Below are 15,732 nucleotides of genomic sequence, written 5' to 3'. Positions count from 1 at the left end.
CCATCAAACACTCCCAGGACAGGTACAGCACGGGGTTAGATACAGAGCACGGCTCCCTCTACACGGTCCCCATCAAACACTCCAAGGACATGTACAGCAGAGGCTACACATAAAGTAACGCTCCCTCTACACTGTCCCCATCAAACACTCCCAGGACAGGTACAGCACGGGGTTAGGTACAGAGTAAACCTCCCTCTACACTGTCCCCATCTAACACTCCCAGGACCGTTCTCGCACGGCATTAGATACACAGCAAAGCTCCCTCTACACTGTCCCCATCAAACACTCCCGGGACAGTTACAGCACGGGGTTAGATACAGAGTAAAGCTCCCTCTACACTGTCCCCATCAAACACTCCCAGGACGTGTACAGCACGGGGTTAGATACAGAGTAAAGCTCCCTCTACACTGTCTCCATCAAACACTCCCGGGACAGGTAAAGCACGGGGTTAGATACAGAGCAAACCTCACTCAACACTGTCCCCATCAAATACTCCCGCAACAGGTACAGCACGGGCTTAGATACAGAGTAAAGCTACCTCTACACTGTCCCCATCAAACACTCCCAGGACAGGTACAGCACGGGGTTAGATACAGAGTAAAGCTCCCTGTACAATGTCCGCACCAAACACTCCCTGGACAGGTACAGCACGGGGTTAGATACAGAGCAAAGCTCCCTCTACACTGTCCCCATCAAACACTCCAATTACAGGTACATCACGGGGTTAGATACAGAGTAAATCTCCCACTACACTGCACTCATCAAACACTCCCAGGACAGGTACAGCACGGGGTTGATACAGAGCATGACTCCCTCTACACGGTCCCCATCAAACACTCCCAGGACATGTACTGCACCAGGTTACACATAAAGTAACGCTCCCTCTTCACTGTCCCCATCAAACACTCCCAGGACAGGTACAGCATGGGGTTAGATACAGAGCAAAGCTCCCTCTACACTGTACCCATCAAACACTCCCAGGACAGGTACAGCACGGCGTTAGATACAGAGTAAAGCTCCCTCTACACTGTCCCCATCAAACACTCCCAGGCCAGGGACAGCACGGGGTTAGATACAGAGTAAAGCTCCCTCTACACTGTCCCCATCAAACATTCCGGGGACAGGTACAGCACGGTGTTAGGTACAGAGTAAAGCTACCTCTACACTGTCCCCATCAAACACTCCCAGGACAGGTACAGCACGGGGTTAGATACAGAGTAAAGCTCCCTGTACACTGATCCCTTCAAACACTCCCGGGACAGGTACAGCACGGGGTTAGATACAGAGTAAAGCTCCCTGTACACTGACCACATCTAACATTCCCAGGACAGGTACAGCACGGGGTTCGATACAGAGTAAAGCTCCATGTACACTGTCCACATCAAACACTCCCATGACTGGTACAGCATGGGGTTAGATACAGTGTAATGCTCCCTCTCCACTGTCCCTATCAAACACTCCCAGGACAGGTACAGCACGGCGTTAGATACAGAGTAAAGCTCCCTCGACACTGTCCCCATCAAACACTCCCACGACAGGAACAGCACGGGGTTAGATACAGAGTAAATCTCCCTCTACACTGTCCCCTTCAAATCCCGGGACAGGTAGAGCACGGGGTTAGATAAAGAGAAAAGCTCCCTCTACATTGTCCCCATCAAACACACCCGGGATTGGTACAGCACAGGGTTAGATACAGAGTAAAGCTCCCTCTACACTGTCCCCTTCAAACAATCCCAGAACAGGTACAGCAGGGGGTTAGATACAGAGTAAAGCTCCCTCTACACTGTCCCCATCAATCACTCCCGGGACATGTCCTGCATGGGGTGAGATACAGAACAAAGCTCCCTCTACACTGTCCCCATCAAACGCTCCTGGGACAGGTATAGCATGGGGTTAGATACACAGTAAAGCTCCCTTGACACTGTCCCCATCAAACAACCCCGGGACAGGTACAGCACGGGGTTAGATACAGATTAAAGCTCCCTCTACACTGTCCCCATCAAACACTAACAGGACAGGTACAGCAAGTGGTTTGATTCAGAGTAAAGCTCCCCCTACACTGTCCCCATCAAACACTCCCAGGACAGGTACAGCACGGGGTTAGATACTGAGTCAAGCTCCCTCTACACTGTCCCCATCAAATCCCTGGACAGGTACAGCACGGGGTTAGATACAGAGCAAAGCTCCCTCTGCACTGGCCCCATCAAACACTCCCGGGACAGGTACAGCACGGGGTTAGATACAGAGGAAAGCTACCTCTACACGGTCCCCATCAAACACACCCGGGACAGGTACAGCACGGGGTTAGATACAGAGTAAAACTCCCTCTACACTGAACCCATCAAACACTCCCATGACAGGTACAGCACGGGGTTAGATACAGAGTAAAGCTCCCTTACACTGTCCCCATCAAACACACCCGGGACAGGTACAGCATGGGGTTAGATACAGAGTAAAACTCCCTCTACACTGTCCCCATCTTACACTCCCAGGACAGGTACAGCACGGGGTTAGAAACAGTGTAAAGCTCCCTCTGCACTGTGCCCATCAAACACTCCCAGGACAGGTACAGCACAGGGTTAGATACAGAGCACGGCTCCCTCTACACTGTCCCCATCAAACACTCCCAGGACAGGTACAGCATGGGGTTAGATACAGAGCAAAGTTCCCTCTACACTGTCCCCATCAAACACTCCCGGGACAGGTACAGCACGGGGTTAGATACAGAGTAAACCTCCCTCTACACTGTGCCCATCAAACACCCCCAGGATATGTACAGCACGGGGTTAGGTACAGAGTAATGCTCCCTCTACACTGTCCCCATCAAACACTCCCAGGACCGTCTCGCACGGGGTTAGATACATAGCAAAGCTCCCTCTACACTGTCCCCATCAAACACTCCAAGGACATGTACAGCACGGGGTTAGGTACAGAGTAAAGCTCCCTCTACACTGTCCCCATCAAACACTCCCAGGACCGTACTCGCACGGGGTTAGATACAGAGGAAAGCTCCCGCTACACTGTCCCCATCAAACACTCCCAGGACAGGTACAGCATGGGGTTTGATACAGAGTAAAGCTCCCTCTACACTGTCCCCATCAAACTCACACAGGACAGGTACAGCACGGGGTTAGATACAGAGTAAAGCTCCCTCTACACTGTCCCCATCAAACACTCCGAGGACAGGTACAGCACGGGGTTAGATACAGAGTAAAGCTCCCATAAACTGTTCCCATCAAACACTCCCAGGACAGATACAGCACGGGGTTAGATACAGAGTAAAACTCCCTCTACACTGTCCCCATCAAACACTCCCAGGAAAGGTATAGCAAAGGGTTAGATACAGAGTAAAGCCCCCTCTACACTGTTCCCATGAAACACTCCCAGGACAGGTACAGCACAGGGTTAGACACAGAGTAAAGCTCCCTCTACACTGTCCCCATCAAACACTCCCAGGACAGGTACAGCACGGGGTTAGATACAGTGTAAAGCTCCCTCTATCCTGTCCCCATCAAACAGTCCCAGGACAGATAGAGAACGGGGTTAGACACAGAGTAAAGCTCCCTCTACACTGTCCCCATCAAACAGTCCCAGGATACGTACAGCACGGGATTAGATACAGAGTAAAGCTCCCTCTACACTGTCCCCATCAAACACTCCCAGGCCAGGTACAGCACGGGGTTAGATACAGAGTAAAGCTCCCTGTACACTGACCCCATCTAACATTCCCAGGACAGGTACAGCACGGGGTGAGATATAGAGTAAAGCTCCCTCTACACTGTCCCCATCAAATCCCGGGACAGATAGAGCACGGGGTTAGATAAAGAGAAAAGCTCCCTCTACATTGTCCCCATCAAACACACCCGGGATTGGTACAGCACAGGGTTAGATACAGAGTAAAGCTCCCTCTACACTGTCCCCATCAAACACTCCCAGAACAGGTACAGCAGGGGGTTAGATACAGAGTAAAGCTCCCTCTACACTGTCCCCATCAAACACTCCCGGGACATGTACTGCATGGGGTTAGATACAGAGCAAAGCTCCCTCTACACTGTCCCCATCAAACGCTCCTGGGACAGGTATAGCATGGGGTTAGATACACAGTAAAGCTCCCTTGACACTGTCCCCATCAAACAACCCCGGGACAGGTACAGCACGGGGTTAGATACAGATTAAAGCTCCCTCTACACTGTCCCCATCAAACACTAACAGGACAGGTACAGCAAGTGGTTTGATTCAGAGTAAAGCTCCCCCTACACTGTCCCCATCAAACACTCCCAGGACAGGTACAGCACGGGGTTAGATACTGAGTCAAGCTCCCTCTACACTGTCCCCATCAAATCCCTGGACAGGTACAGCACGGGGTTAGATACAGAGCAAAGCTCCCTCTGCACTGGCCCCATCAAACACTCCCGGGACAGGTACAGCACGGGGTTAGATACAGAGGAAAGCTACCTCTACACTGTGCCCATCAAACACCCCCAGGATATGTACAGCACGGGGTTAGGTACAGAGTAATGCTCCCTCTACACTGTCCCCATCAAACACTCCCAGGACCGTCTCGCACGGGGTTAGATACATAGCAAAGCTCCCTCTACACTGTCCCCATCAAACACTCCAAGGACATGTACAGCACGGGGTTAGGTACAGAGTAAAGCTCCCTCTACACTGTCCCCATCAAACACTCCCAGGACCGTACTCGCACGGGGTTAGATACAGAGGAAAGCTCCCGCTACACTGTCCCCATCAAACACTCCCAGGACAGGTACAGCATGGGGTTTGATACAGAGTAAAGCTCCCTCTACACTGTCCCCATCAAACTCACACAGGACAGGTACAGCACGGGGTTAGATACAGAGTAAAGCTCCCTCTACACTGTCCCCATCAAACACTCCGAGGACAGGTACAGCACGGGGTTAGATACAGAGTAAAGCTCCCATAAACTGTTCCCATCAAACACTCCCAGGACAGATACAGCACGGGGTTAGATACAGAGTAAAACTCCCTCTACACTGTCCCCATCAAACACTCCCAGGAAAGGTATAGCAAAGGGTTAGATACAGAGTAAAGCCCCCTCTACACTGTTCCCATGAAACACTCCCAGGACAGGTACAGCACAGGGTTAGACACAGAGTAAAGCTCCCTCTACACTGTCCCCATCAAACACTCCCAGGACAGGTACAGCACGGGGTTAGATACAGTGTAAAGCTCCCTCTATCCTGTCCCCATCAAACAGTCCCAGGACAGATAGAGAACGGGGTTAGACACAGAGTAAAGCTCCCTCTACACTGTCCCCATCAAACAGTCCCAGGATACGTACAGCACGGGATTAGATACAGAGTAAAGCTCCCTCTACACTGTCCCCATCAAACACTCCCAGGCCAGGTACAGCACGGGGTTAGATACAGAGTAAAGCTCCCTGTACACTGACCCCATCTAACATTCCCAGGACAGGTACAGCACGGGGTGAGATATAGAGTAAAGCTCCCTCTACACTGTCCCCATCAAATCCCGGGACAGATAGAGCACGGGGTTAGATAAAGAGAAAAGCTCCCTCTACATTGTCCCCATCAAACACACCCGGGATTGGTACAGCACAGGGTTAGATACAGAGTAAAGCTCCCTCTACACTGTCCCCATCAAACACTCCCAGAACAGGTACAGCAGGGGGTTAGATACAGAGTAAAGCTCCCTCTACACTGTCCCCATCAAACACTCCCGGGACATGTACTGCATGGGGTTAGATACAGAGCAAAGCTCCCTCTACACTGTCCCCATCAAACGCTCCTGGGACAGGTATAGCATGGGGTTAGATACACAGTAAAGCTCCCTTGACACTGTCCCCATCAAACAACCCCGGGACAGGTACAGCACGGGGTTAGATACAGATTAAAGCTCCCTCTACACTGTCCCCATCAAACACTAACAGGACAGGTACAGCAAGTGGTTTGATTCAGAGTAAAGCTCCCCCTACACTGTCCCCATCAAACACTCCCAGGACAGGTACAGCACGGGGTTAGATACTGAGTCAAGCTCCCTCTACACTGTCCCCATCAAATCCCTGGACAGGTACAGCACGGGGTTAGATACAGAGCAAAGCTCCCTCTGCACTGGCCCCATCAAACACTCCCGGGACAGGTACAGCACGGGGTTAGATACAGAGGAAAGCTACCTCTACACGGTCCCCATCAAACACACCCGGGACAGGTACAGCACGGGGTTAGATACAGAGTAAAACTCCCTCTACACTGTCCCCATCTAACACTCCCAGGACAGGTACAGCACGGGGTTAGAAACAGTGTAAAGCTCCCTCTGCACTGTGCCCATCAAACACTCCCAGGACAGGTACAGCACAGGGTTAGATACAGAGCACGGCTCCCTCTACACTGTCCCCATCAAACACTCCCAGGACAGGTACAGCATGGGGTTAGATACAGAGCAAAGTTCCCTCTCCACTGTCCCCATCAAACACTCCTGGGACAGGTACAGCACGGGGTTAGATACAGAGTAAAGCTCCCTCTACACTGTCCCCATCAAACACTCCCAGGACTGGTACAGCACGGGGTTAGATACAGAGGAAATCTCCCTCTACACTGTGCCCATCAAACACCCCCAGGATATGTACAGCACGGGGTTAGGTACAGAGTAATGCTCCCTCTACACTGTCCCCATCAAACACTCCCAGGACCGTCTCGCACGGGGTTAGATACATAGCAATGCTCCCTCTACACTGTCCCCATCAAACACTCCAAGGACATGTACAGCACGGGGTTAGGTACAGAGTAAAGCTCCCTCTACACTGTCCCCATCAAACACTCCCAGGACATGTACAGCACGGGGTTAGGTACAGAGTAAAGCTCCCTCTACACTGTCCCCATCAAACACTCCCAGGACCGTACTCGCACGGGGTTAGATACAGAGGAAAGCTCCCGCTACACTGTCCCCATCAAACACTCCCAGGACAGGTACAGCATGGGGTTTGATACAGAGTAAAGCTCCCTCTACACTGTCCCCATCAAACACTCCGAGGACAGGTACAGCACGGGGTTAGATACAGAGTAAAGCTCCCATAAACTGTTCCCATCAAACACTCCCAGGACAGATACAGCACGGGGTTAGATACAGAGTAAAACTCCCTCTACACTGTCCCCATCAAACACTCCCAGGAAAGGTATAGCAAAGGGTTAGATACAGAGTAAAGCCCCCTCTACACTGTTCCCATGAAACACTCCCATGACAGGTACAGCACAGGGTTAGACACAGAGTAAAGCTCCCTCTACACTGTCCCCATCAAACACTCCCAGGACAGGTACAGCACGGGGTTAGATACAGTGTAAAGCTCCCTCTATCCTGTCCCCATCAAACAGTCCCAGGACAGATAGAGAACGGGGTTAGACACAGAGTAAAGCTCCCTCTACACTGTCCCCATCAAACAGTCCCAGGATACGTACAGCACGGGATTAGATACAGAGTAAAGCTCCCTCTACACTGTCCCCATCAAACACTCCCAGGCCAGGTACAGCACCGGGTTAGATACAGAGTAAAGCTCCCTGTACACTGACCCCATCTAACATTCCCAGGACAGGTACAGCACGGGGTGAGATACAGAGTAAAGCTCCCTGTACACTGTCCACATCAAACACTCCCATGACTAGTACAGCACGGGGTTAGGTACAGAGTAAAGCTCCCTCTCCACTGACCCCATCAAATACTCCCAGACCAGGTTTAGCATGGGGCTAGATACAGAGTAAAGTTCCCTCGACACTGTCCCCATCAAACACCCCCGGAACAGGTACAGCACGGGGTTAGATACAGAGTAAATCTCCCTCTACACTGTCCCCATCAAACACTACCAGGACAGGTACAGCACGGGGTTAGATACAGAGTAATGCTCCCTCTACACTGTCCCCATCAAACACTCCCAGGACAGGTACAGCACGGGGTTAGATACAGAGTAAAGTTCGCTCCACACTGTCCCCATCAAACACTCCCAGGACAGGTACAGCACGGGGTTAGATACAGAGTAAAGCTCCCTCTACACTGTCCCCATCAAACACTCCAATTACAGGTACATCACGGGGTTAGATACAGAGTAAAGCTCCCCCTACACTGCACCCATCAAACACTCCCAGGACAGGTACAGCACGGGGTTAGATACAGAGCATGACTCCCTCTACACGGTCCCCATCAAACACTCCCAGGACATGTACTGCACCAGGTTACACATAAAGTAACGCTCCCTCTTCACTGTCCCCATCAAACACACCCAGGACAGGTAAAGGACGGGATTAGAAACAGTGTAAAGCTCCCTCTGCACTGTCCCCATCAAACACTCCCAGGACAGGTACAGCACGGGGTTAGATACAGAGCACGGCTCCCTCTACACGGTCCCCATCAAACACTCCCAGGACATGTACAGCACGGGCTACACATAAAGTAACGCTCCCTCTACACTGTCCCCATCAAACACTCCCAGGACAGGTACAGCATGGGGTTCGATACAGAGCAAAGTTCCCTCTACACTGTCCCCATCAAACACTCCCGGGACAGGTACAGCACGGGGTTAGATACAGAGTAAAGCTCCCTCTACAATGTCCCCATCAAACACTCCCAGGACAGGTACAGCACGGGGTTAGATACAGAGGAAAGCTCCCTCTACACTGTGCCCATCAAACACCCCCAGGATATGTACAGCACGGGGTTAGGTACAGAGTAAAGCTCCCTCTACACTGTCCCCATCAAACACTCCCAGGACCGTTCTCGCACGGGGTTAGATACAGAGCAAAGCTCCCTCTACACTGTCCCCATCAAACACTCCCAGGACATGTACAGCACGGGGTTAGGTACAGAGTAAAGCTCCCTCTACACTGTCCCCATCTAACACTCCCAGGACCGTTCTCGCAAGGGGTTAGATACAGAGGAAAGCGCCCTCTACACTGTCCCCATCAAAACCCTCCCAGGACATGTACAGCACGGGGTTAGGTACAGAGTAAAGCTCCCTCTACACTGTCCCCATCAAACACTCCCAGGACCGTTCTGGCACAGGGTTAGATACAGAGGAAAGCTCCCTCTACACTGTCCCCATCAAACACTCCCAGGACATGTACAGCACGGGGTTAGGTACAGAGTAAAGCTCCCTCTACACTGTCCCCATCAAACACTCCCAGGACATGTACAGCACCCGGTTAGATACAGAGCAAAGCTCCCTCTCCACTCTCCCCATCAAACACTCCCGGGACAGGTACAGCACGGGGTTAGATACAGAGCAAACCTCACTCAACACTGTCCCCATCAAATACTCCCGCAACAGGTACAGCACGGGGTTAGATACAGAGTAAAGCTACCTCTACACTGTCCCCATCAAACACTCCCAGGACAGGTACAGCACGGTGTTAGATACAGAGTAAAGCTCCCTGTACAATGTCCGCACCAAACACTCCCAGGACAGGTACAGCACGGGGTTAGATACAGAGTAAAGCTCCCTCTACACTGTCCCCATCAAACACTCCATTTACAGGTACATCACGGGGTTAGATACAGAGTAAAGCTCCCCCTGCACTGCACTCATCAAACACTCCCAGGACAGCTACAGCACGGGGTTAGATACAGAGCATGACTCCCTCTACACGGTCCCCATCAAACACTCCCAGGACATGTAATGCACCAGGTTACACATAAAGGAACGCTCCCTCTTCACTGTCCCCATCAAACACTCCCAGGACAGGTACAGCATGGGGTTAGATACAGAGCAAAGCTCCCTCTACACTGTACCCATCAAACACTCCCAGGACAGGTACAGCACGGCGTTAGATACAGAGTAAAGCTCCCTCTACACTGTCCCCATCAAACACTCCCAGGCCAGGGACAGCACGGGGTTAGATACAGAGTAAAGCTCCCTCTCCACTGTCCCCATCAAACATTCCGGGGGCAGGTACAGCATGGTGTTAGATACAGAGTAAAGCTACCTGTACACTGTCCCCATCAAACACTCCCAGGACAGGTACAGCACGGGGTTAGATACAGAGTAAAGCTCCCTCTACACTGTCCCCATCAAACACTAAGAGGACAGGTACAGCAAGTGGTTTGATTCAGAGTAAAGCTCCCCCTACACTGTCCCCATCAAACACTCCCAGGACAGGTAAAGGACGGGGTTAGAAACAGTGTAAAGCTCCCTCTGCACTGTGCCCATCAAACACTCCCAGGACAGGTACAGCACGGGGATAGATACAGAGCACGGCTCCCTCTACACGGTCCCCATCAAACACTCCCAGGACATGTACAGCACGGGCTACACATAAAGCAACGCTCCCTCTACACTGTCCCCATCAAACACTCCCAGGACAGGTACAGCATCGGGTTAGATACAGAGCCAAGTTCCCTCTACACTGTCCCCATCAAACACTCCTGGGACAGGTACAGCACGGGGTTAGATACAGAGTAAAGCTCCCTCTACACTGTCCCCATCAAACACTCCCAGGACAGGTACAGCACGGGGTTAGATACAGAGGAAAGCTCCCTCTACACTGTCCCCATCAAACACTCCCAGGACGGGTACAGCACGGGGTTAGATACAGAGTAAAGCTCCCTCTACATTGTCCCCATCAAACACTCCCAGGACCGTTCTCGCACGGGGTTAGATACATAGCAAAGCTCCCTCTACACTGTCCCCATCAAACACTCCAAGGACATGTACAGCACGGGGTTAGGTACAGAGTAAAGCTCCCTCTACAGTGTCCCCATCAAACACTCCGAGGACAGGTACAGCACGGGGTTAGATATAGAGTAAAGCTCCCTCTACACTGTCCCCATCAAACACTCCCAGGACAGGTACAGCATGGGGTTTGATACAGAGTAAAGCTCCCTCTACACTGTCCCCATCAAACTCACACAGGACAGGTACAGCACGGGGTTAGATACAGAGTAAAGCTCCCTCTACACTGTCCCCATCAAACACTCCGAGGACAGCTACAGCACGGGGTTAGATACAGAGTAAAGCTCCCATAAACTGTTCCCATCAAACACTCCCAGGACAGATACAGCACGGGGTTAGATACCGAGTAAAACTCCCTCTACACTGTCCCCATCAAACACTCCCAGGAAAGGTATAGCAAAGGGTTAGATACAGAGTAAAGCCCCCTCTACACTGTTCCCATGAAACACTCCCAGGACAGGTACAGCAGAGGGTTAGACACAGAGTAAAGCTCCCTCTACACTGTCCCCATCAAACACTCCCAGGACAGGTACAGCACGGGGTTAGATGCAGAGCATGACTCCCTCTACACGGTCCCCATCAAACACTCCCAGGACATGTAATGCACCAGGTTACACATAAAGTAACGCTCCCTCTTCACTGTCCCCATCAAACACTCCCAGGACAGGTACAGCATGGGGTTAGATACAGAGCAAAGCTCCCTCTACACTGTACCCATCAAACACTCCCAGGACAGGTACAGCACGGCGTTAGATACAGAGTAAAGCTCCCTCTACACTGTCCCCATCAAACACTCCCAGGCCAGGGACAGCACGGGGTTAGATACAGAGTAAAGCTCCCTCTACACTGTCCCCATCAAACATTCCGGGGACAGGTACAGCATGGTGTTAGATACAGAGTAAAGCTACCTGTACACTGTCCCCATCAAACACTCCCAGGACAGGTAGAGCACGGGGTTAGATACAGAGTAAAGCTCCCTGTACACTGTTCCCTTCAAACACTCCCGGGACAGGTACAGCACGGGGTTAGATACAGAGTGAAGCTCCCTGTACACTGACCCCATCTAACATTCCCAGGACAGGTACAGCACGGGGTTAGATACAGAGTAAAGCTCCCTCTACACTGTCCCCATCAAACACTCCCATGACTGGTACAGCATGGGGTTAGGTACAGAGTAAAGCTCCCTCGACACTGTCCCCATCAAACACTCCCAGGACAGGAACAGCACGGGGTTAGATACAGAGTAAATCTCCCACTCCACTGTCCCCATCAAATCCCGGGACAGGTACAGCACGGGGTTAGATAAAGAGAAAAGCTCCCTCTACACTGTCCCCATCAAACATTCCGGGGACAGGTACAGCATGGTGTTAGATACAGAGTAAAGCTACCTGTACACTGTCCCCATCAAACACTCCCAGGACAGGTACAGCACGGGGTTAGATACTGAGTAAAGCTCCCTGTACACTGTTCCCTTCAAACACTCCCGGGACAGGTACAGCACGGGGTTAGATACAGAGTAAAGCTCCCTGTACACTGACCCCATCTAACATTCCCAGGACAGGTACAGCACGGGGTTAGATACAGAGTAAAGCTCCCTCTACACTGTCCCCATCAAACACTCCCATGACTGGTACAGCATGGGGTTAGGTACAGAGTAAAGCTCCCTCTCCACTGTCCCCATCAAACATTCCCAGGACAGGTACAGCACGGGGTTAGATACAGAGTAAAGCTCCCTCGACACTGTCCCCATCAAACACTCCCAGGACAGGAACAGCACGGGGTTAGATACAGAGTAAATCTCCCTCTCCACTGTCCCCATCAAATCCCGGGACAGGTACAGCACGGGGTTAGATAAAGAGAAAAGCTCCCTCTACATTGTCCCCATCAAACACACCCGGGATTGGTACAGCACAGGGTTAGATACAGAGTAAAGCTCTCTCTACACTGTCCCCATCAAACACTCCCAGAACAGGTACAGCAGGGGGTTAGATACGGAGTAAAGCTCCCTCTACACTGTCCCCATCAAACACTCCCGGGAAATGTACTGCATGGGGTTAGATACAGAGCAAAGCTCCCTCTACACTGTCCCCATCAAACGCTCCTGGGACAGGTAAAGCATGGGGTTAGATACACAGTAAAGCTCCCTTGACACTGTCCCCATCAAACAACCCCGGGACAGGTACAGCACGGGGTTAGATACAGATTAAAGCTCCCTCTACACTGTCCCCATCAAACACAAACAGGACAGGTACAGCAAGTGGTTTGATTCAGAGTAAAGCTCCCCCTACACTGTCCCCATCAAACACTCCCAGGACAGGTACAGCACGGGGTTAGATACAGAGTAAAACTCCCTCTACACTGTCCCCATCAAACACTCCCAGGACAGGTACAGCACGGGGTTAGATACTGAGTCAAGCTCCCTCTACACTGTCCCCATCAAATCCCTGGACAGGTACAGCACGGGGTTAGATACAGAGCAAAGCTCCCTCTACACTGGCCCCATCAAACACTCCTGGGACAGGTACAGCACGGGGTTAGATACAGAGGAAAGCTCCCTCTACACGGTCCCCATCAAACACACCCGGGACAGGTACAGCACGGGGTTAGATACAGAGTAAAACTCCCTCTACACTGTCCCCATCAAACACTCCCATGACAGGTACAGCACGGGGTTAGATACAGAGTAAAGCTCCCTCTACACTGTCCCCATCAAACACTCCCAGGACAGGTACAGCACGGGGTTAGATGCAGAGCATGACTCCCTCTACACGGTCCCCATCAAACACTCCCAGGACATGTAATGCACCAGGTTACACATAAAGTAACGCTCCCTCTTCACTGTCCCCATCAAACACTCCCAGGACAGGTACAGCATGGGGTTAGATACAGAGCAAAGCTCCCTCTACACTGTACCCATCAAACACTCCCAGGACAGGTACAGCACGGCGTTAGATACAGAGTAAAGCTCCCTCTACACTGTCCCCATCAAACACTCCCAGGCCAGGGACAGCACGGGGTTAGATACGGAGTAAAACTCCCTCTACACTGTCCCCATCAAACATTCCGGGGACAGGTACAGCATGGTGTTAGATACAGAGTAAAGCTACCTGTACACTGTCCCCATCAAACACTCCCAGGACAGGTACAGCACGGGGTTAGATACAGAGTAAAGCTCCCTGTACACTGTTCCCTTCAAACACTCCCGGGACAGGTACAGCACGGGGTTAGATACAGAGTGAAGCTCCCTGTACACTGACCCCATCTAACATTCCCAGGACAGGTACAGCACGGGGTTAGATACAGAGTAAAGCTCCCTCTACACTGTCCCCATCAAACACTCCCATGACTGGTACAGCATGGGGTTAGGTACAGAGTAAAGCTCTTCTCCACTGTCCCCATCAAACATTCCCAGGACAGGTACAGCACGGGGTTAGATACAGAGTAAAGCTCCCTCGACACTGTCCCCATCAAACACTCCCAGGACAGGAACAGCACGGGGTTAGATACAGAGTAAATCTCCCTCTCCACTGTCCCCATCAAATCCCGGGACAGGTACAGCACGGGGTTAGATAAAGAGAAAAGCTCCCTCTACACTGTCCCCATCAAACATTCCGGGGACAGGTACAGCATGGTGTTAGATACAGAGTAAAGCTACCTGTACACTGTCCCCATCAAACACTCCCAGGACAGGTACAGCACGGGGTTAGATACAGATTAAAGCTCCCTGTACACTGTTCCCTTCAAACACTCCCGGGACAGGTACAGCACGGGGTTAGATACAGAGTAAAGCTCCCTGTACACTGACCCCATCTAACATTCCCAGGACAGGTACAGCACGGGGTTAGATACAGAGTAAAGCTCCCTCTACACTGTCCCCATCAAACACAAACAGGACAGGTACAGCAAGTGGTTTGATTCAGAGTAAAGCTCCCCCTACACTGTCCCCATCAAACACTCCCAGGACAGGTACAGCACGGGGTTAGATACAGAGTAAAACTCCCTCTACACTGTCCCCATCAAACACTCCCAGGACAGGTACAGCACGGGGTTAGATACTGAGTCAAGCTCCCTCTACACTGTCCCCATCAAATCCCTGGACAGGTACAGCACGGGGTTAGATACAGAGCAAAGCTCCCTCTACACTGGCCCCATCAAACACTCCCGGGACAGGTACAGCACGGGGTTAGATACAGAGGAAAGCTCCCTCTACACGGTCCCCATCAAACACACCCGGGACAGGTACAGCACGGGGTTAGATACAGAGTAAAACTCCCTCTACACTGTCCCCATCAAACACTCCCATGACAGGTACAGCACGGGGTTAGATACAGAGTAAAGCTCCCTTACACTGTCCCCATCAAACACTCCCAGGACAGGTAAAGGACGGGGTTAGAAACAGTGTAAAGCTCCCTCTGCACTGTGCCAATCAAACACTCCCAGGACAGGTACAGCACGGGGTTAGATACAGAGCATGGCTCCCTCTACACGGTCCCCATCAACACTCCCAGGACATGTACAGCACGGGCTACACATAAAGCAACACTCCCTCTACACTGTCCCCATCAAACACTCCCAGGACAGGTACAGCATGGGGTTAGATACAGAGCAAAGTTCCCTCTAAACTGTCCCCATCAAACACTCCTGGGACAGGTACAGCACGGGGTTAGATACAGAGTAAAGCTCCCTCTAAACTGTCCCCATCAAACACTCCCAGGACAGGTACAGCACGGGGTTAGATACAGAGGAAACCTCCCTCTACACTGTCCCCATCAAACACTCCCAGGACGGGTACAGCACGGGGTTAGATACAGAGTAAAGCTCCCTCGACACTGTCCCCATCAAACACTCCCAGGACCGTTCTCGCACGGGGTTAGATACATAGCAAAGCTCCCTCTACACTGTCCCCATCAAACACTCCCAGGACCGTTCTCACACGGGGTTAGATACAGAGGAAAGCTCCCTCTACACTGTCCCCATCAAACACTCCCAGGACGTGTACAGCACGGGGTTAGATACAGAGT

Source organism: Scyliorhinus torazame, chromosome 26 (genome assembly GCF_047496885.1).
Source record: "Scyliorhinus torazame isolate Kashiwa2021f chromosome 26, sScyTor2.1, whole genome shotgun sequence".
NCBI classification, from domain to species: Eukaryota; Metazoa; Chordata; class Chondrichthyes; order Carcharhiniformes; family Scyliorhinidae; genus Scyliorhinus; species Scyliorhinus torazame.
The sequence above is the reverse complement of the archived record's forward strand: the minus strand, read 5'-3'. Positions refer to the sequence as shown.